The sequence below is a fragment of the Amblyomma americanum genome, chromosome 2, assembly GCF_052857255.1.
Source record: "Amblyomma americanum isolate KBUSLIRL-KWMA chromosome 2, ASM5285725v1, whole genome shotgun sequence".
Taxonomy (NCBI): Eukaryota; Metazoa; Arthropoda; class Arachnida; order Ixodida; family Ixodidae; genus Amblyomma; species Amblyomma americanum.
This window is the reverse complement of record NC_135498.1, coordinates 219,462,867-219,487,219: the sequence shown is the minus strand read 5'-3', so window position 1 is coordinate 219,487,219 and position 24,353 is coordinate 219,462,867.

Genomic DNA, 24,353 nt, shown 5'->3' with positions numbered 1-24,353 from the left:
AAGTGCAGCTTCATCCACTGCGCCTGCGCTCCGATATGCACACAACAGTGCTACCTCTGATGCTACAAACCGAATCACCGAATCGATCCCGGCTCACTTGTCAGTAGCGGGAACGACTGTGTACACCTGCGCAAAGATTCACAATTCTACTTCCCAGTTTCCACTTACGATCTTCACCCGGCAACCTGCAGCAGCATCGTCCAAGCAAACCAGACGGCCACCGACACAAGTGGGGCTCTGAAGAGCAGCTTCATCCACTGCGCCTGCGCTCCGATATGCACACAACACTACCACCTCGGATGCTACAAACCGAATCACCGAATCGCTCCCGGCTCACTTGGCAGTAGCGAGAACCACTGTGCACACGTGCGCAAAGATTCTCAATTCTACTTCCCAGTTCCCACTCACGATCTTCACCCGGCAACCTATAGCAGCATCGTCCAAGCAAACCAGACGGCCACCGACACAACTGGGCCTCTGAAGAGCAGCTTCATCCACTGCGCCTGCGCTCCGATATGCACACAACACTACCACCTCGGATGCTACAAACCGAATCACCGATTCGCTTCCGGCTCACTTGGCAGTAGCGAGAACCACTGTGCACACTTGCGCAAAGATTCCGAATTCTACTTCCCAGTTCCCACTTACGATATTCACCCGCCAACCTGCAGCAGCATCGTCCAAGCAAACCAGACCGCCACCGACACAAGTGGGGCTCTGAAGAGCAGCTTCATCCACTGCGCCTGCGCTCCGATATGCACACAACACTACTACCTCGGATGCTACAAGCCGAATCGCCGAATCTCTCCCGGCTCACTTGGCAGTAGCGAGAACCGCTGTGCACACCTGCGCAAAGATTCCCAATTCTACTTCCCAGTTCCCACTTACGATCTTCACCCGGCAACCTGCAGCAGCATCGTCCAAGCAAACCAGACGGCCACCGACACAAGTGGGCCTCTGAAGAGCAGCTTCACTCAGTGCGCCTGCGCTCCGATATGCACACAACAGTGCTACCTCGGATGCCACAAACCGAATCACCGAATCGCTTCCGGCTCACTTGGCAGTAGCGAGAACCACTGTGCACACCTGCGCAAAGATTCCCAATTCTACTTCCCATTTCCCACTTACGATCTTTACCCGACAACCTGCAGCAGCATCGTCCAAGCAAACCAAGCGGCCACCGACACAAGTGGGGCTCAGAAGAGCAGCTTCATCCACTGCGCCTGCGCTCCGATATGCACACAATAGTGCTACCTCGGATGCCACAAACCGAATCACCGAATCGCTCCTTGCTCACTTGTCAGTAGCGAGAACCACTGTGCACACCTGCGCAAAGATTCCCAATTTTACTTCCCAGTTCCCACTTACGATATTCACCCGTCAACCTGCAGCAACATCTTGCAAGCCAACCGAGCGGCCACCGACACAAGTGGGCCTCTGAAGAGCAGCTTCATCCACTGCGCCTGCTCTCCGATATGCACACAAAACTGCTGCCTTGGATGCCACAAACCGAATCACCGAATCGCTTCCGGCTCACTTGGCAGTAGCGAGAACCACTGTGCACACCTGCGCAAAGATTCCAAATTCTACTTCCCATTTCCCACTTACGATCTTTACCCGACAACCTGCAGCAGCATCGTCCAAGCAAACCAAGCGGCCACCGACACAAGTTGGGCTCAGAAGAGCAGCTTCATCCACTGCGCCTGAGCTCCGATATGCACACTTGGCAATAGCGAGAACCACTCTGCACACCTGCGCTAAGAACTCCATTTCTACTTTCCAGATCCTACTTACGATCTTCACCCGGCAACATGCAGCAGCATCGTCCAAGCGAACCAGACGGCCACCGACACAAGTGGGCCTCTTAAGAGCAGCTTCATCCACGTCGTCTGCGCTCCAATATGCACACAACACTGCTACCTCGGATGCTACAAACCGAATCACCGAATGTCTCCCGGCTCACTTGGGAGTAGCGAGAACGACTGTGCACAACTGCGTAAAGATTCTAAATTCTACTTACCAGTTCCCACTTTCGATCTTCACCCGGCAACCTGCAGCAGCATCGTCCAAGCAAAGCAGGCGGCTACAGACACAAGTGGGCCTCTAAAGAGCAGCTTCATCCACTGCGTCTGCGCTCCAATATGCACACAACACTGCTACCTCGGATGCTACAAACCGAATCTCCGAATCTCTCCCGGCTCACTTGGCAGTAGCGAGAACGACTGTGCACACCTGCGTAAAGATTATAAATTCTACTTCCCAGTTCCCACATACGATCATCACCCGGCAACCTGCAGCAGCATCGTCCAAAGAAACCAGACGGCCACCGACACAAGTGGGCCTTTGAAGAGCAGCTTTATCCACTGCGCCTGCGCTCCGATATGCACACAACACTGCTACCTCGGATGCCACAAACCGAATCACCGAATCGCTCCCGGCTCACTTGTCAGTAGCGAGACCAACTGTGTTCACCTGCGTAAAGATTAACAATTCTGCTTCCCAGTTACCACTTAGGATCTTCACCCGGTAAACTGCCGCAGCATCGTCCAAGCAAACCAAACGGCTACCGACAGAAGTGGGCCTCTGAAGAGCAGCTTCATCCACTGCGCCTGTGCTCCGATATGCACACAACACTGCTACCTCGGATGCCACAAACCGAATCACCGAATCGCTCCCGGCTCACTTGTCAGTAGCGAGACAAACTGTGTTCACCTGCGTAAAGATTAACAATTCTACTTCCCAGGTACCACTTAGGATCTTCACCGGCAAACTGCCGCAGCATCATGCAAGCAAACCAAACGGCCACCGACAGAAGTGGGCCTCTGAAGAGCAGCTTCATCCACTGCGCCTGCGCTCCGATATGCATACAACACTGCTACCTCGGATGCTACAAACCGAATCACCGATTCGCTCCCGGCTAACTTGGCAGTAGCGATAACGACTGTGCACACCTGCGCAAAAAGTCCAAATTCTACTTCCCAGTTCCCAATTACGATCTTCACCCGGAAACCTGCAGCAGCATCGTCCAAGCAAATCAGACGGCCACCGACACAAATGGGCCTCTGAAGAGCAGCTTCATCCACTGCACCAGCGCTCCGATATTCACTCAACACTGTTACCTCGGATGCTACAAACCGAATCTCCGAATCGATCCCGGCTCACTTGTCAGTAGCGAGAACGACTGTGTGCACCTGCGCAAAGATTCCCAATTCTACTTCCCAGTTTCCACTTACGATCTTCACCCGGCAACCTGCAGCAGCATCGTCCAAGCAAACCAGGCGGCCACCGACACATGTGGGCCTCTGAAGAGCAGCTTCATCCACTGCGCCTGCGCTCCGATATGCACACAACACTACTACTTCGGATGCTACAAGCCGAATCGCCGAATCTCTCCCGGCTCACTTGGCAGTAGCGAGAATGACTGTGCACACTTGCGTAAAGATTCCAAATTCTACTTCCCAGTTACCACTTACGATCTTCAGCCGGCAACCTGCAGCAGCATCGTCAAAGAAAACCAACCACCGACACAAGTGGGCCTCTGAAGAGCAGCTTCATCCACTGCGCCTGCGCTCCGAAATGCACACTTGGCAGTAGCGAGAACCACTGTGCACACCTGCGCAAAGATTCCCAATTTTACTTTCCAGTTCCTACTTACGATCTTCACCCGGCAACCTGCAGCAGCATCGTCCAAGCAAACCAGACGGCCAACGATACAAGTGGGCCTCTGAAGAGCAGCTTCATCCACTGCGCCTGCGCTCCGATATGCACACAACACTGCTACCTCTGATGCTACAAACCGAATCACCGAATATATCCTGGCTCACTTGGCAGTAGCGAGAACGACTGGGCGCACCTGCTTAGATTCCAAATTCTACTTCCCAGTTCCCACTTACGATCTTCACCCGGCAACCTACAGCTGCATCGTCCAAGCAAACCAGGCGGTCACCGACACAAGTGGGCCTCTGAAGAGCAGCTTCATCCACTGCGCCAGCGCTCCTATATGCACACAACAGTGATACCTCTGATGCTACAAACCGAATCACCGAATATATCCTGGCTCACTTGGTAGTAGCGAGAACGACTGTGCACACCTGCGTAGATTCCAGATTCTACTTCCCAGTTCCCACTTATGATGTTCACCCGGCAACCTGCAGCAGCATCGTGCAAGCAAAGCAGGCGGCCACCGACGCAAGTGGGCCTCTGAAGAGCAGCTTCATCCACTGCGCCTGCGCTCCGATATGCACACAATACTGCTACCTCTGATGCTACAAACCGAATCACCGTATATATCCTGGCTCACTTGGCAGTAGCGAGAACGACTGGGCACACCTGCTTAGATTCCAAATTCTACTTCCCAGTTCCCACTTACGATCTTCACCCGGCAACCTGCAGCAGCATCGTCCAAGCAAACCAGACGGCCACCGACACAAGTGGGCCTTTGAAGAGCAGCTTCATCCACTGCGCCTGCGCTCCGATATGCACACAACACTGCTACCTCGGATGCCACAAACCGAATCACCGAATCGCTCCCGGCTCACTTGTCAGTAGCGAGACCAACTGTGTTCACCTGCGTAAAGATTAACAATTCTACTTCCCAGGTACCACTTAGGATCTTCACCCGGCAAACTGCCGCAGCATCATGCAAGCAAACCAAACGGCCACCGACAGAAGTGGGCCTCTGAAGAGCAGCTTCATCCACTGCGCCTGCGCTCCGATATGCACACAACACTACTACCTCGGATGCTACAAGCCGACTCGCCGAATCTCTCCCGGCTCACTTGGCAGTAGCGAGAATGACTGTGCACACCTGCGTAAAGATTCCAAATTCTACTTCCCAGTTACCACTTACGATCTTCAGCCGGCAACCTGCTAGCAGCATCGTCCAAGAAAACCAACCACCGACACAAGTGGGCCTCTGAAGAGCAGCTTCATCCACTGCGCCTGCGCTCCGATATGCACACAACACTGCTACCTTGGATGCCACAAACATAATCACCGAATCGCTCCCGGCTCACTTGGCAGTAGCGAGAACCACTGTGCACACCTGCGCAAAGATTCCCGATTCTACTTCCCAGTTCCCACTTACGATCTTCACCCGGCGAACTGCCGCAGCATCGTCCAAGCAATCCAGACGGTCACCGACACAAGTGGGCCTCGAAGTGCAGCTTCATCCACTGCGCTTGGGCTCCGATATGCACACAAGACTGTTACATCCGATGCTACAAACCGAATTACCGAATCGCTCCCGGCTCACTTGGCAGTAGCGAGAACCACTGTGCACACCTGCGCAAAGGTTCCAAATTCTACTTCCCAGTTCCCACTTACGATCTTTACCCGACAACCTGCAGCAGCATCGTCCAAGCAAACCAAGCGGCCACCGACACAAGTGGGCCTCAGAAGAGCAGCTTCATCCACTGCGCCTGCGCTCCGAAATGGACACTTGGCAGTAGCAGGAACCACTGTGCACACCTGCGCAAAGATTCCCAATTTTACTTTCCAGTTCCTAATTACGATCTTCACCCGGCAACCTGCAGCAGCATCGTCCAAGCAAACCAGACGGCCACCGACACAAGTGGGCCTCTTAAGAGCAGCTTCATCCACTGCGTCTGCGCTCCAATATGCACGCAACACTGCTACCTCGGATGCTACAAACCGAATCACCGTATGTCTCCCGGCTCACTTGGCAGTATCGAGAACGACTCTGCACTCCTCATAAAGATTCTAAATTCTACTTCACAGTTCCCACTTACGCTCTTCACCCGGCAACCTGCAGCAGCATCGTCCAAGCAAACCAGGCGGTCACCGACACAAGTGGGCCTCTGAAGAGCAGCTTCATCCACTGCGCCTGCGCTCCGATATGCACACAACACTGCTACCTCTGATGCTACAAACCGAATCACCGAATATATCCTGGCTCACTTGGCAGTAGCGAGAACGACTGGGCGCACCTGCTTAGATTGCAAATTCTACTTCCCAGTTCCCACTTACGATGTTCACCCGGCAACCTACAGCTGCGTCGTCCAAGCAAACCAGACGGCCACCGACACAAGTGGGCCTCTAAAGAGCAGCTTCATCCACTGCGTCTGCGCTCCAATATGCACACAACACTGCTACCTCGGATGCTACAAACCGAATCTCCGAATCTCTCCCGGCTTACTTGGCAGTAGCGAGAACGACTGTGCACACCTGCGTAAAGATTCTAAATTCTACTTCCCAGTTCCCACATACGATCATCACCCGGCAACCTGCAGCAGCATCGTCCAAAGAAACCAGACGGCCACCGACACAAGTGGGCCTTTGAAGAGCAGCTTCATCCACTGCGCCTGCGCTCCGATATGCACACAACACTGCTACCTCGGATGCTACAAACCGAATCACCGAATCGCTCCCGGCTAACTTGGCAGTAGCGAGAACGACGGGGCGCACCTGCTTAGATTCCAAATTCTACTTCCCAGTTCCCACTTACGATCTTCACCCGGCAACCTACAGGAGCATCGTCCAAGCAAACCAGACGGCCACCGACACAAGTGGGCCTCTAAAGAGCAGCTTCATCCACTGCGTCTGCGCTCCAATATGCAAAAAACACTGCTACCTCGGATGCTACAAACAGAATCTCCGAATCTCTCCCGGCTCACTTGGCAGTAGCGAGACCAACTGTGTTCACCTGCGTAAAGATTAACAATTCTACTTCCCAGTTACCACTTAGGATCTTCACCCGGTAAACTGCCGCAGCATCGTCCAAGCAAACCAAACGGCTACCGACACAAGTGGGCCTCTGAAGAGCAGCTTCATCCACTGCGCCTGCGCTCCGATATGCACACAACACTACCACCTCGGATGCTACAAACCGAATCACCGAATCGCTCCCGGCTCACTTGGCAGTAGCGAGAACCACTGTGCACACGTGCTCAAAGATTCCCAATTCTACTTCCCAGTTCCCACTTACGATCTTCACCCGGCAACTTATAGCAGCATCGTCCAAGCAAACCAGACGGCCACCGACACAACTGGGCATCTGAAGAGCAGCTTCATCCACTGCGCCTGCGCTCCGATATGCACACAACACTGCTACTTCGGATGCTGCAAACCGAATCACCGAATCGCACCCGGCTCACTTTGCAGTAGCGAGAACCACTGTGCACACCTGCGCAAAGATTCCCAATTCTACTTCCCAGTTCCCACTTACGATCTTCACCCGGCAACCTGCAGCAGCATCGTCCATGAAAACCAGAAGGCCACCGACACAAGTGGGCTCTGAAGAGCATCTTCATCCACTGCGCCTGCGCTCCGATATGCACACAACACTGCTACTTCGGATGCTGCAAACCGAATCACCGAATCGCACCCGGCTCACTTTGCAGTAGCGAGAACCACTGTGCACACTGCGCAAAGATTCCCAATTCTACTTCCCAGTTTCCACTTACGATCTTCACCCGGCAACCTGCAGCAGCATCGTCCAAGCAAACCAGACCGCCACCGACACAAGTGGGGCTCTGAAGAGCAGCTTCATCCACTGCGCCTGCGCTCCGATATGCACACAACACTACTACCTCGGATGCTACAAGCCGAATCGCCGAATCTCTCCCGGCTCACTTGGCACTAGCGAGAACCGCTGTGCACACCTGCGCAAAGATTCCCAATTCTACTTCCCAGTTCCCACTTACGATCTTCACCCGGCAAACTGCCGCAGCATCGTCCAAGCAATCCAGACGGTCACCGACACAAGTGGGCCTCGAAGTGAAGCTTCATGCACTGCGCCTGCGCTCCGATATGCACACAAGACTGTTACATCCGATGCTACAAACCGAATTACCGAATCGCTCCCGGCTCACTTGGCAGTAGCGAGAACCACTGTGCACACCTGCGCAAGGATTCCAAATTCTACTTCCCAGTTCCCACTTACGATATTCACCCGTCAACCTGCAGCAACATCTTGCAAGCCGCCCAAACGGCCACCGACACAAGTGGGCCTCTGAAGAGCAGCTTCATCCACTGTGCCTGCTCTCCGATATGCACACAAAACTGCTGCCTTGGATGCCACAAACCGAATCACCGAATCGCTCCCGGCTCACTTGGCAGTAGCGAGAACCACTGTGCACACCTGCGCAAAGATTCCAAATTCTACGTCCAAGTTCCCACTTACGATCTTTACCCGACAACATGCAGCAGCATCGTCCAAGCAAACCAAGCGGCCACCGACACAAGTGTGGTTCAGAAGAGCAGCTTCATCCACTGCGCCTGCGCTCCGATATGCACACTTGGCAATAGCGAGAACCACTGTGCACACCTGCGCAAAGAACCCCATTTCTACTTTCCAGTTCCTACTTACAATCTTCACCCGGCAACCTGCAGCAGCATCGTCCATGCAAACCAGACGGCCACCGACACAAGTGGGCCTCTTAAGAGCAGCTTCATCCACTTCGTCTGCGCTCGAATATGCACACAACACTGCTACCTCGGATGCTACGAACCGAATCACCGAATGTCTCTTGGCTCACTTAGCAGTAGCGAGAACGACTGTGCACACCTGCGTAAAGATTCTAAATTCTACTTCCCAGTTCCCACATACGATCATCACCTCACCCGGCAACCTGCAGCAGCATCGTCCAAAGAAACCAGACGGCTCAACAGGACTTGTCGGGCTAGTTGGTTGATCATAATGCAAAAAAGACGAACTGCGCAACAAGAACACGGACGAAAGGGAGGCATTATGATCAACCAACTAGCCCGACAAGTCCTGTTGAAACATCTTTCTAGTACCACGGGCTCTTTTCTATGTACCCAAACAAGGCAAAATGCAGCGATCTCATGCACTTGTCTCATCGCCGTGGCCACATGTCAGTCCAGGTCTGCGTTAGTGTGTGTCTGCCTCCCTTTCGTCCGTGTTCTTGTTGCGCAGTTCGTCTTTTTTGCATTAAAACCAGACGGCCACCGACACAAGTGGGCCTTTGAAGAGCAGCTTTATCCACTGCGCCTGCGCTCCGATATGCACACAACACTGCTACCTCGGATGCCACAAACCGAATCACCGAATCGCTCCCGGCTCACTTTTCTAGCGAGACCAACTGTGTTCACTTGCGTAAAGATTAACAATTCTACTTCCCGGTTACCACATAGGATCTTCACCCGGTAAACTGCCGCAGCATCGTCCAAGCAAACCAAACGGCTATCGACACATGTGGGCCTCTGAAGAGCAGCTTCATCCACTGCGCCTGCGCTCCGATATGCACACAACACTACCACCTCGGATGCTACAAACCGAATCACCGAATCGCTCCCGGCTCAATTGGCAGTAGCGAGAACGACTGTGCACACCTGCGTAGATTCCAAATTCTACTTCCCAGTTCCCTCTTACGATCTTCACCCGGCAACCTGCAGCAGCATCGTCCAAAGAAACCAGACGGCCACCGACACAAGTGGGCCTTTGAAGAGCAGCTTTATCCACTGCGCCTGCGCTCCGATATGCACACAACACTACCACCTCGGATGCTACAAACCGAATCACCGATTCGCTTCCGGCTCACTTGGCAGTAGCGAGAACCACTGTGCACACTTGCGCAAAGATTCCGAATTCTACTTCCCAGTTCCCACTTACGATCGTCACCCGCCAACCTGCAGAAGCATCGTCCAAGAAAACCAGAAGGCCACCGACACAAGTGGGCTCTGAAGAGCATCTTCATCCACTGCGCCTGCGCTCCGATATGCACACAACACTGCTACTTCGGATGCTACAAACCGAATCACCGAATCGCACCCGGCTCACTTTGCAGTAGCGAGAACCACTGTGCACACCTGCGCAAAGATTCCAAATTCTACTTCCCAGTTCCCAATTTGAAATTTGAAATTTGAAATTTGAAATTTATTCCACAACAAAAAGATGCTGCGAGGAGGACAGGAGAAAGGCTGTGTGAACAGCTTGAAAAGCCCTGACCCCCCAACACACGGGGTAGGACAGAAGCGTGCAGCAGGAGAACACAGTCGGATATGGCAACATCGTTGAAAACGTTAGTATAAAACAGGCAAGAAGAACTAGACAATCATATCACAGCATTATACAAACAATAAACGCAGTTCTTTTGGTGATATATCTGATATGTCAATGTTAGAATCCTTTATCATGTAATTCAGAAGTGTAGGCAATTTAAATTTTATCATTTGATTTCCATAATTGGTTCTGCATTTTGGAACATACCACATCTCAGGATGGCGCACATTATAAACAGAAATGTTTTTCTCTAGCCTTGCTAGGCTAGTAATGGCATCATTATTTTTTATTCAACTGAGTTTATATAAGCGGCACAGTCTGTGATCGTTCATCGATGGAACTTGTATTATGTGGTACTTCTTGAATAGGCCTGCTGTGTGAAAGCGATATTGAACTTTACAGGCGAGGCGTAAAGCCCTTTTTTGCAAGACGGTAAGTTTGCTAATGTTTCCAGCTGTTGTTGTTGCCCATACAGAAAACGCGTAATTTAATAAAGAGGAAAATAAAGAGTTATATATGAGCATGTTAACAGGTATGGGAAAATTGTAGCAGTAACGGCGCATAACGCCAGCTGTCCTAGATAGCTTACCGACGATATAGTTTACGTGATCATCCCATGTCATGTTTTCTGAGAAATACACGCCCAGTGATTTAAAGCTCGTTACCACTTCAATTTCAGTGTTATTTAAAAATAGAAGGTCGCTGGACATGTGTCTGTCGGGGGTGAAATAAAATAGCCTTCGTTTTATTAATGTTTAGCTTTAGGCAGTAAATTTGAGCCCAGGCATTAATCTCGGACAACGTTCTATTCGCTCGGATACCTAGATCAACACACGATTTGCCTGAAAAGAATAAACTTGTGTCGTCAGCATAGATTATATAATGTGCCGTTTCATCAACGCGAACTATCTCGTTAATATAAAGAATGAAAAGAAATGGTCCCAGGATGCTTCCCTGTGGGACACCTGTTTTGATTGACTTTGATGTGGAGTGTTTTCCTTCAATGACGACAAACTGAGTACGGTATTGTAAGTAAGACGCAATTAATTGATGCGACATGCCTCTTATGCCATAGTGATCGAGTTTTTGAAGGAGAATTTCATGATTAATGAGGTCAAAGGCTTTGGAGAAGTGCAGAAACAGCCCAAGTACCATATTTTTAATTCAAAGTTTTCGAGAATGAACTCCTTTTGGGCCAGCAGTGCGAGTTCCGTAGATTTGTTCCTGCCGAAGCCAAACTGAGCAGATGTTATTAAGTTGAAGCGTTCAGTGAAAGAGGTCAAGCGTTTCAGAATTATTTTCTCTAAACCTTTGGAGAATACAGGTAAAACGGATATGGGGCGGTAGTTTGACATGTCATTTCTATTTCCCTTCTTAAACACAACTGTCACTTTTGCTCGCTGCATTTTTTGAGGAAAGCATCCTGTGGACAAACACATATTAAAAATGTGGGTAAGACAAGGTGCTAATACATCAATGGCAAATTTTACAGGCTTCACTTGAATATCGTCCGCATCAGCAGCTCTACTATTGCTTAGGGTTAAAAATGTCGCTACAAGCTCACTATTAGCGACTGCGTCTAGAAATATAGTTGGATTACTTCGCTCCTTCATATATCTTAAATCAGGGTTTCTACTGGTTGCACCACTGATTGATAAAAAGAAGTCATTAAATGCGTCAGCTAACTTAGTGCCTTGAAGTTCTATCCCATCTTTTACGATTGTGGTTACCGTTTCTGAATCATTACCAAATACAGTGTTTAGTGCCTTCCAAACGTTGTTTGTGCGTCCTTGTGTTGCTTCGAACAGGTTAGAGTAATATTGCTTTTTTGCATTACGAAGATGTTTTGTGATTAAATTCCTGTACTTCTTAAACACTTTGAGGGCTTCAAGGGACTTACTCTCTATAAATGCCTTAAACAACTGGTCCCGTTTTCTAATAAGCTTAAGGCACTCTTTATCCACCCAAGGCTTCCTACTTTTCTTACAAATTCTAAACGTCTTGATAGGAAAACACGCAAGGTATACCGTAGAGAACTTGCTCATAAATAACTCATACGCTAAGTTAGGATCGCTCACTGCGAACAGATCGTTCCAGTTTTCACTGCTTAAGCAGTCTCTAAAAGCGGAGAGCGTATCAGGAGTAATGCGCCTGTATGAAAATTCTGAGCGCATTCGTGTAGGCGTGTTAACGACTTGACTGACAAACATAAATATAGGCAAGTGGTCGCTGATATCATAAATCAAAGTGCCAGCTCTAACAAGGGAAGGATCAATATTGGTGACAAACAGATCTAAAAGTGTAGTTGATTGTGCAGTTATTCGTGCAGGAGACGTTATAAAGTTCTGACAGGAGTAAGAGCTTAATAATGATTCTAGTTCTAATTTAACCCTGCTATTCTGTAACATGTCAATGTTCAGATCACCACCTAAAATTAATGTATATTTTCTTTCACTGACAAATTCTAAGAAAGAGTCTAAAAAAGGCAAGAACAGACGAACGTCATTTGAAGGCGGGCGATAACAAACACAAAAAACAGAAGTACCACATCTAATAGCAAGCGTTTTGTAAAAAGGAGTGATACAGCTGAATTCTGACATTAGTTCAGAATCCATCGAGTTAGAGATTAGCATTGCTACACCACCACCCCTTTTGCCTGAGCGGTTCATGTAATAAGATTTATACGTCGGAGGTGTAAACACATCCTCTTCCGAGGATGTGTTTCTGAAAACATCATGACATTAAAGCGTATTTGCGCTTCGCCGAGAAAATAGTCAAGTGCATCCTGCTTATTTCTACCAGACCTCAAGTTAAAGTGAACACAACTAAGACACTTCTGAAAACTAGTATCGCAAAAGTATTTAAGGTTTGCAACGTCTACGTGCGCAGTCGAAGGATCAAGCATGATCGGAGCAAAAACAAAGATAAATGGAAGGCTTTTTTAGGTTGAACTATGTTACACCTTATCAAGGTCAGCCACGCAACGAATGACAACGGCGCCATCACCTTCTCTCTTCCTCACTAGAATCTTGCCATTGCAGTGCCATGAAAATCGGTAGTCGTTGTCCTCTGCCCATTCCTTAGCGCGACGGAGCAGCTCTCTGTTTTGGTGTGTCATGTTTTCAGTGATGGAGACTCCAGATGAACCAATTCTGAGGGCTTTACGCTTTTCCAGCCATTTATCTCGGGTTGACTGCTGGGCAAACCTAACAAGAATTCCAGGCGTTTTGTTTGGTTAGGAAGGAAGCCTGCGAATAGCGCCAATGTCATTTGCCGTCAGCTCTGGCAGGTTAACAGTATTAGCCACAGCATTCAACTTGCACATCAAGTCCGCATTTGGCGTAGCTTGGATGCCATGAACTTCTACGTTCAATTTCCTGCTACGAAATTCCAAATCATTGACAGTTGCTTTCAGTTGGTGAACGTCACTTGAAGTACATACAGCCTCTAATTTGTCTACACGTCTGTTCAAGTTACTAATGTCTTTCTCTTGTTTAACTTGTCGATTCAGGATATCGTCGTACTTCTGGCACAATAACTCGACGGAGTCCTTAATTTCCCCAACCTGAGCAGGCAATCCTGCTAGAGCATCAAGCCTTCGAGTTATATCTGCCAGGCAAACAGTTAGCTCAGAGTCCATGTTCCCTTTGTCCCCACTTTTGGTTTTAGATGGACGGCATGCCACGCATCGCCATGCTCTGCGGCCGCTCTCTCCTTTGGCCTTAAATGTTCCCTCCGACCAGCCAGAACAACTACCAATATGATAGGAGGACTCACATTCGCTGCACATCAGGAATTGGCCGTGATCTGGCAGGGACTCATTGCAGGACTCGCAAGTGTCTGCCATGACTCGTGGATCAGAAGCTCGAGGTATCACACAGTACAGCAAAGATATATAGAGCACATACCACTGAGCAAAGCACGGAACACAGTGGCAACGGCGGTAGCAGTAACGCAGCGTTAAGCAACGAGTAAGTGAATTTTACCAACCTGGATAAGCAAAAAATAGCAGATAAGCCAAGCGTCCTTTCGCCACAGCCGCCGCCGCCCGTGTGTCCAGCTGTAATTCCGGCACAGGAAACGCAACAACACTTGGTGGGCGGATAACGAGGTGGATGACGTCAATCAGGGCACAGTGTTGCTGCCAGGGCAGCAGTTGCAGGGGAACTCTGGAGGGTGAAGAAATTTCACGCTGAACAACACGTAAAAAAGGAACCGTTGCCTCGGAAAACAGCAGCAGGCACGACGATTCCAAGGCACGATCAGGCACCTCCTGCCCAGAAGTTGGAAACCCACCTGGATAAGCAAAAAATAGGAGATAAGCCAAGCGTCCTTTCGGCACCACCGCCGCCGCCCGTGTGTCCAGCTGTAATTCCCGCACAGGAAACGCGACAACACTTGGTGGGCGGATCATGGGGTGGATGACGTCAATCAGGGCACAGTGTTGCAGCCAGGGCAGCAGTTGCAGGGGAAGTCTGGATAAGCAAAAAATAGCAGATAAGCCAAGCGTCCTTTCGCCACCGCCGCCGCCGCCCGTGTGTCCAGCTGTCAACCTGCAGCAGCATCGCACAAGGAAAGCAGGCGGCCAACGACGCAAGTGGGCCTCTGAAGCGCAGCTTCATCCACTGCGCCTGAGCTCCGATATGCACACAACAGTGCTACCTCTGATGCTACAAACCGAATCACCGAATCGATCCCGGCTCACTTGTCAGTAGCGAGAACGAGTGTGTACACCTGCGCAAAGATTCCCAATTCTACTTCCCAGTTTCCACTTACGATCTTCACCCGGCAACCTGCAGCAGCATCGTCCAAGCAAACCAGACGGCCACCGACACATGTGGGCCTCTGAAGAACAGCTTCATCCGCTGCGCCTGCGCTCCGATATGCACACAACACTACCACCTCGGATGCTACAAACCGAATCACCGAATCGCTCCCGGCTCACTTGGCAGTAGCGAGAACCACTGTGCACACGTGCGCAAAGATTCTCAATTCTACTTCCCAGTTCCCACTCACGATCTTCACCCGGCAACCTATAGCAGCATCGTCCAAGCAAACCAGACGGCCACCGACACAACTGGGCGTCTGAAGAGCAGCTTCATCCACTGCGCCTGCGCTCCGATATGCACACAACACTACCACCTCGGATGCTACAAACCGAATCACCGATTCGCTTCCGGCTCACTTGGCAGTAGCGAGAACCACTGTGCACACTTGCGCAAAGATTCCGAATTCTACTTCCCAGTTCCCACTTACGATATTCACCCGCCAACCTGCAGCAGCATCGTCCAAGCAAACCAGACCGCCACCGACACAAGTGGGGCTCTGAAGAGCAGCTTCATCCACTGCGCCTGCGCTCCGATATGCACACAACACTACTACCTCGGATGCTACAAGCCGAATCGCCGAATCTCTCCCGGCTCACTTGGCAGTAGCGAGAACCGCTGTGCACACCTGCGCAAAGATTCCCAATTCTACTTCCCAGTTCCCACTTACGATCTTCACCCGGCAACCTGCAGCAGCATCGTCCAAGCAAACCAGACGGCCACCGACACAAGAGGGCCTCTGAAGAGCAGCTTCACTCAGTGCGCCTGCGCTCCGATACGCACACAACAGTGCTACCTCGGATGCCACAAACCGAATCACCGAATCGCTCCTTGCTCACTTGTCAGTAGCGAGAACCACTGTGCACACCTGCGCAAAGATTCCCAATTTTACTTCCCAGTTCCCACTTACGATATTCACCCGTCAACCTGCAGCAACACCTTGCAAGCCAACCGAACGGCCACCGACACAAGTGGGCCTCTGAAGAGCAGCTTCATCCACTGCGCCTGCTCTCCGATATGCACACAAAACTGCTGCCTTTGATGCCACAAACCGAATCACCGAATCGCTTCCGGCTCACTTGTCAGTAGCGAGACAAACTGTGTTCACCTGCGTAAAGATTAACAATTCTACTTCCCAGGTACCACTTAGGATCTTCACCCGGCAAACTGCCGCAGCATCATGCAAGCAAACCAAACGGCCACCGACAGAAGTGGGCCTCTGAAGAGCAGCTTCATCCACTGCGCCTGCGCTCCGATATGCATACAACACTGCTACCTCGGATGCTACAAACCGAATCACCGATTCGCTCCCGGCTAACTTGGCAGTAGCGATAACGACTGTGCACACCTGCGCAAAGAGTCCAAATTCTACTTCCCAGTTCCCAATTACGATCTTCACCCGGAAACCTGCAGCAGCATCGTCCAAGCAAATCAGACGGCCACCGACACAAATGGGCCTCTGAAGAGCAGCTTCATCCACTGCGCCAGCGCTCCGATATGCACTCAACACTGTTACCTCGGATGCTACAAACCGAATCTCCGAATCGATCCCGGCTCACTTGTCAGTAGCGAGAACGACTGTGTGCACCTGCGCAAAGATTCCCAATTCTACTTCCCAGTTTCCACTTACGATCTTCACCCGGCAACCTGCAGCAGCATCGTCCAAGCAAACCAGGCGGCCACCGACACATGTGGTCCTCTGAAGAGCAGCTTCATCCACTGCGCCTGCGCTCCGATATGCACACAACACTGCTACCTTGGATGCCACAAACAGAATCACCGAATCGCTCCCGGCTCACTTGGCAGTAGCGTGAACCACTGTGCACACCTGCGCAAAGATTCCCGATTATACTTCCCAGTTCCCACTTACGATCTTCACCCGGCGAACTGCCGCAGCATCGTCCAAGCAATCCAGACGGTCACCGACACAAGTGGGCCTCGAAGTGCAGCTTCATCCACTGCGCTTGGGCTCCGATATGCACACAAGACTGTTACATCCGATGCTACAAACCGAATTACCGAATCGCTCCCGGCTCACTTGGCAGTAGCGAGAACCACTGTGCACACCTGCGCAAAGGTTCCAAATTCTACTTCCCAGTTCCCACTTACGATCTTTACCCGACAACCTGCAGCAGCATCGTCCAAGCAAACCAAGTGGCCACCGACACAAGTGGGCCTCAGAAGAGCAGCTTCATCCACTGCGCCTGCGCTCAGAAATGCACACTTGGCAGTAGCGAGAACCACTGTGCACACCTGCGCAAAGATTCCCAATTTTACTTTCCAGTTCCTACTTACGATCTTCACCCGGCAGCCTGCAGCAGCATCGTCCAAGCAAACCAGACGGCCAACGACACAAGTGGGCCTCTTAAGAGCAGCTTCATCCACTGCGTCTGCGCTCCACAATGCACACAACACTGCTACCTCGGATGCTACAAATCGAATCACCGTATGTCTCCCGGCGCACTTGGCAGTATCGAGAACGACTCTGCGCACCTCGTAAAGATTCTAAATTCTACTTCCCAGTTCCCACTTACGATCTTCACCCGGCAACCTGCAGCAGCATAGTCCAAGCAAACCAGGCGGTCACCGACACAAGTGGGCCTCTGAAGAGCAGCTTCATCCACTGCGCCTGCGCTCCGATATGCACACAACACTGCTACCTCTGATGCTACAAACCGAATCACCGAATATATCCTGGCTCACTTGGCAGTAGCGAGAACGACTGGGCGCACCTGCTTAGATTCCAAATTCTACTTCCCAGTTCTCACTTACGATCTTCACCCGGCAACCTACAGCTGCATCGTCCAAGCAAACCAGACGGCCACCGACACAAGTGGGCCTCTAAAGAGCAGCTTCATCCACTGCGTCTGCGCTCCAATATGCACACAACACTGCTACCTCGGATGCTACAAACCGAATCACCGAATATATCCTGGCTCACTTGGCAGTAGCGAGAACGACTGGGCACACCTGCTTAGATTCCAAATGCTACTTCCCAGTTCCCACTTACGATCTTCACCCGGCAACCTGCAGCAGCATCGTCCAAGCAAACCATACGGCCACCGACACAAGTGGGCCTTTGAAGAGCAGCTTCATCCACTGCGCCTGCGCTCCGATATGCACACAACACTGCTACCTCGGATGCCACAAACCGAATCACCGAATCGCTCCCGGCTCACTTGTCAGTAGCGAGACCAACTGTGTTCACCTGCGTGAAGATTAACAATTCTTCTTCCCAGGTACCACTTAGGATCTTCACCCGGCAAACTGCCGCAGCATCATGCAAGCAAATCAAACGGCCACCGACAGAAGTGGGCCTCTGAAGAGCAGCTTCATCCACTGCGCCTGCACTCCGATATGCATACAACACTGCTACCTCAGATGCTACAAACCGAATCTCCGAATCGATCCCGGCTCAATTGTCAGTAGCGAGAACGACTGTGTACACCTGCGCAAAGACTCCCAATTCTACTTCCCAGTTTCCACTTACGATCTTCACCCGGCAACCTGCAGCAGCATCGTCCAAGCAAACCAGGCGGCCACCGACACATGTGGTCCTCTGAAGAGCAGCTTCATCCACTGCGCCTGCGCTCCGATATGCACACAACACTACTACCTCGGATGCTACAAGCCGACTCGCCGAATCTCTCCCGGCTCACTTGGCAGTAGCGAGAATGACTGTGCACACCTGCGTAAAGATCCAAATTCTACTTCCCAGTTACCACTTACGATCTTCAGCCGGCAACCTGCAGCAGCATCGTCCAAGAAAACCAACCACCGACACAAGTGGGCCTCTGAAGAGCAGCTTCATCCACTGCGCCTGGGCTCCGATATGCACACAAGACTGTTACATCCGATGCTACAAACCGAATTACCGAATCGCTCCCGGCTTACTTGGCAGTAGCGAGAACCACTGTGCACACCTGCGCAAAGGTTCCAAATTCTACTTCCCAGTTCCCACTTACGATCTTTACCCGACAACCTGCAGCAGCATCGTCCAAGCAAACCAAGCGGCCACCGACACAAGTGGGCCTCAGAAGAGCAGCTTCATCCACTGCGCCTGCGCTCCGAAATGGACACTTGGCAGTAGCGAGAACCACTGTGCACACCTGCGCAAAGATTCCCAATTTTACTTTCCAGTTCCTACTTACGATCTTCACCCGGCAACCTGCAGCAGCATCGTCCAAGCAAACCAGACGGCCACCGACACAAGTGGGCCTCTTAAGAGCAGCTTCATCCACTGCGTCTGCGCTCCAATATGCACACAACACTGCTACCTCGGATGCTACAAACCGAATCACCGTGTGTCTCCCGGCTCACTTGGCAGTATCGAGAACGACTCTGCACTCCTCGTTAAGATTCTAAATTCTACTTCCCAGTTCCCACTTACGCTCTTCACCCGGCAACCTGCAGCAGCATCGTCCAAGCAAACCAGGCGGTCACCGACACAAGTGGGCCTCAGAAGAGCAGCTTCATCCACTGCGCCTGCGCTCCGAAATGGACACTTGGCAGTAGCGAGAACCACTGTGCACACCTGCGCAAAGATTCCCAATTTTACTTTCCAGTTCCTACTTACGATCTTCACCCGGCAACCTGCAGCAGCATCGTCCAAGCAAACCAGACGGCCACCGACACAAGTGGGCCTCTTAAGAGCAGCTTCATCCACTGCGCCTGCGCTCCGATATGCACACAACACTGCTACCTCTGATGCTACAAACCGAATCACCGAATATATCCTGGCTCACTTGGCAGTAGCGAGAACGACTGTGCACACCTGCGTAAAGATTCTAAATTCTACTTCCCAGTTCCCACATACGATCATCACCCGGCAACCTGCAGCAGCATCGTCCAAAGAAACCAGACGGCCACCGACACAAGTGGGCCTTTGAAGAGCAGCTTCATCCACTGCGCCTGCGCTCCGATATGCACACAACACTGCTACCTCGGATGCTACAAACCGAATCACCGAATCGCTCCCGGCTAACTTGGCAGTAGCGAGAACGACTGGGCGCACCTGCTTAGATTCCAAATTCTACTTCCCAGTTCCCACTTACGATCTTCACCCGGCAACCTACAGGAGCATCGTCCAAGCAAACCAGACGGCCACCGACACAAGTGGGCCTCTAAAGAGCAGCTTCATCCACTGCGTCTGCGCTCCAATATGCACACAACACTGCTACCTCGGATGCCACAAACCGAATCACCGAATCGCTCCCGGCTCACTTGTCAGTAGCGAGACCAACTGTGTTCACCTGCGTAAAGATTAACAATTCTACTTCCCAGGTACCACTTAGGATCTTCACCCGGCAAACTGCCGCAGCATCATGCAAGAAAACCAAACGGCCACCGACAGAAGTGGGCCTCTGAAGAGCAGCTTCATCCACTGCGACTGCGCTCCGATATGCATACAACACTGCTACCTCGGATGCTACAAACCGAATCACCGAATCGCTCCCGGCTAACTTGGCAGTAGCGATAACGACTGTGCACACCTGCGCAAAGATTCTAAATTCTACTTCCCAGTTCCCAATTACGATCTTCACCCGGCAACCTGCAGCAGCATCGTCCAAGCAAACCAGACGGCCACCGAAACATGTAGGCCTCTGAAGAGCAGCTTCATCCACTGCTCCTGCGCTCCGATATGCACACAACACTACTACCTCGGATGCTACAAGCCGACTCGCCGAATCTCTCCCGGCTCACTTGGCAGTAGCGAGAATGACTGTGCACACCTGCGTAAAGATTCCAAATTCTACTTCCCAGTTACCACTTACGATCTTCAGCCGGCAACCTGCAGCAGCATCGTCCAAGAAAACCAACCACCGACACAAGTGGGCCTCTGAAGAGCAGCTTCATCCACTGCGCCTGCGCTCCGATATGCACACAACACTGCTACCTTGGATGCCACAAACAGAATCACCGAATCGCTCCCGGCTCACTTGGCAGTAGCGAGAACCACTGTGCACACCTGCGCAAAGATTCCCGATTCTACTTCCCAGTTCCCACTTACGATCTTCACCCGGCGAACTGCCGCAGCATCGTCCAAGCAATCCAGACGGTCAACGACACAAGTGGGCCTCGAAGTGCAGCTTCATCCACTGCGCCTGGGCTCCGATATGCACACAAGACTGTTACACCCGATGTTACAAACCGAATTACCGAATCGCTCCCGGCTCACTTGGCAGTAGCGAGAACCACTGCGCACACCTGCGCAAAGGTTCCAAATTCTACTTCCCAGTTCCCACTTACGATCTTTACCCGAAAACCTGCAGCAGCATCGTCCAAGCAAACCAAGCGGCCACCGACACAAGTGGGCCTCAGAAGAGCATCTTCATCCACTGCGCCTGCGCTCCGAAATGGACACTTGGCAGTAGCGAGAACCACTGTGCACACCTGCGCAAAGATTCCCAATTTTACTTTCCAGTTCCTACTTACGATCTTCACCCGGCAACCTGCAGCAGCATCGTCCAAGCAAACCAGACGGCCACCGACACAAGTGGGCCTCTTAAGAGCAGCTTCATCCACTGCGTCTGCGCTCCAATATGCACACAACACTGCTACCTCGGATGCTACAAACCGAATCACCGTATGTCTCCCGGCTCATTTGGCAGTATCGAGAACGACTCTGCACTCCTCGTTAAGATTCTAAATTCTACTTCCCAGTTCCCACTTACGCTCTTCACCCGGCAACCTGCAGCAGCATCGTCCAAGCAAACCAGGCGGTCACCGACACAAGTGGGCCTCTGAAGAGAAGCTTCATCCACTGCGCCTGCGCTCCGATATGCACACAACACTGCTACCTTTGATGCTACAAACCGAATCACCGAATATATCCTGGCTCACTTGGCAGTAGCGAGAACGACTGGGCGCACCTGCTTAGATTGCAAATTCTACTTCCCAGTTCCCACTTACGATGTTCACTCGGCAACCTACAGCTGCATCGTCCAAGCAAACCAGACGGCCACCGACACAAGTGGGCCTCTAAAGAGCAGCTTCATCCACTGCGTCTGCGCTCCAATATGCACACAACACTGCTACCTCGGATGCTACAAACCGAATCTCCGAATCTCTCCCGGCTTACATGGCAGTAGCGAGAACGACTGTGCACACCTGCGTAAAGATTCTAAATTCTACTTCCCAGTTCCCACATACGATCATCACCCGGCAACCTGCAGCAGCATCGTCCAAAGAAACCAGACGGCCACCGACACAAGTGGGCCTTTGAAGAGCAGCTTCATCCACTGCGCCTGCGCTCCGATATGCACACAACACTGCTACCTCGGATGCTACAAACCGAATCACCGAGTCGCTCCCGGCTAACTTGGCAGTAGCGAGAACGACTGGGCGCACCTGCTTAGATTCCAAATTCTACTTCCCAGTTCCCACTTACGATCTTCACCCGGCAACCTACAGGAGCATCGTCCAAGCAAACCAGACGGCCACCGACACAAGTGGGCCTCTAAAGAGCAGCTTCATCCACTGCGTCTGCGCTCCAATATGCACACAACACTGCTACCTCGGATGCTACAAACCGAATCTCCGAATCTCTCCCGGCTCACTTGGCAGTAGCGAGAACGACTGTGCACATCTGCGTAAAGATTCTAAATTCTACTTCCCAGTTCCCACATACGATCATCACCCGGCAACCTGCAGCAGCATCGTCCAAAGAAACCAGACGGCCACCGACACAAGTGGGCCTTTGAAGAGCAGCTTTATCCACTGCGCCTGCGCTCCGATATGCACACAACACTGCTACCTCGGATGCCACAAACCAAATCACCGAATCGCTCCCGGCTCACTTGTCAGTAGCGAGACCAACTGTGTTCACCTGCGTAAAGATTAACAATTCAACTTCCCAGTTACCACTTAGGATCTTCACCCGGTAAACTGCCGCAGCATCGTCCAAGCAAACCAAAAGGCTACCGACAGAAGTGGCCTCTGAAGAGCAGCTTCATCCACTGCGCCTGCGCTCCGATATGCACACAAAACTGCTACCTCGGATGCTACAAACCGAATCACCGAATCGCTCCCGGCTAACTTGGCAGTAGCGAGAACGACTGTGCTCACCTGCGCAAAGATTCCAAATTCTACTTCCCAGTTCCCAATTACGATATTCACCTGTCAACCTGCAGCAGCATCGTCCAAGCAAATCAGACGGCCACCGACTCAAGTGGGCCTCTGAAGAGCAGGTGCATCCACTGCGCCAGCGCTCCGATATGCACACAACAGTGCTACCTCTGATGCTATAAACCGAATCACCAAATATATCCTGGCTCACTTGGTAGTAGCGAGAACGACTGTGCACACCTGCGTAGATACCAAATTCTACTTCCCAGTTCCCACTTACGATCTTCACCCGGCAACCTGCAGCAGCATCGTGCAAGCAAAGCAGGCGGCCACCGACGCAAGTGGGCCTCTGAAGAGCAGCTTCATCCACTGCGCCTGCGCACCGAAATGCACACAACACTGCTACCTCTGATGCTACAAACCGAATCACCGAATATATCCTGGCTCACTTGGCAGTAGCGAGAACGACTGGGCGCACCTGCTTAGATTCCAAATTCTACTTCCCAGTTCTCAATTACGATCTTCACCCGGCAACCTACAGCTGCATCGTCCAAGCAAACCAGACGGCCACCGACACAAGTGGGCCTCTAAAGAGCAGCTTCATCCACTGCGTCTGCGCTCCAATATGCACACAACACTGCTACCTCGGATGCTACAAACCGAATCACCGAATATATCCTGGCTCACTTGGCAGTAGCGAGAACGACTGGGCACACCTGCTTAGATTCCAAATGCTACTTCCCAGTTCCCACTTACGATCTTCACCCGGCAACCTACAGCAGCATCGTCCAAGCAAACCAGACGGCCACCGACACAAGTGGGCCTCTAAGGAGCAGCTTCATCCACTGCGTCTGCGCTCCAATATGCACACAACACTGCTACCTCGGATGCTACAAACCGAATCTCCGAATCTCTCCCGGCTCACTTGGCAGTAGCGAGAACGACTGTGCACACCTGCGTAAAGATTCTAAATTCTACTTCCCAGTTACCACATACGATCATCACCCGGCAACCTGCAGCAGCATCGTCCAAAGAAACCAGACGGCCACCGACACAAGTGGGCCTTTGAAGAGCAGCTTTATCCACTGCGCCTGCGCTCCGATATGCACACAACACTGCTACCTCGGATGCCACAAACCGAATCACCGAATCGCTCCCGGCTCACTTGTCAGTAGCGAGACCAACTGTGTTCACCTGCGTAAAGATTAACAATTCTACTTCCCAGTTACCACTTAGGATCTTCACCCGGTAAACTGCCGCAGCATCGTCCAAGCAAACCAAACGGCTACCGACAGAAGTGGCCTCTGAAGAGCAGCTTCATCCACTGCGCCTGCGCTCCGATATGCACACAACACTGCTACCTCGGATGCTACAAACTGAATCACCGAATCGCTCCCGGCTAACTTGGCAGTAGCGACAACGACTGTGCTCACCTGCGCAAAGATTCCATATTCTACTTCCCAGTTCCCAATTAC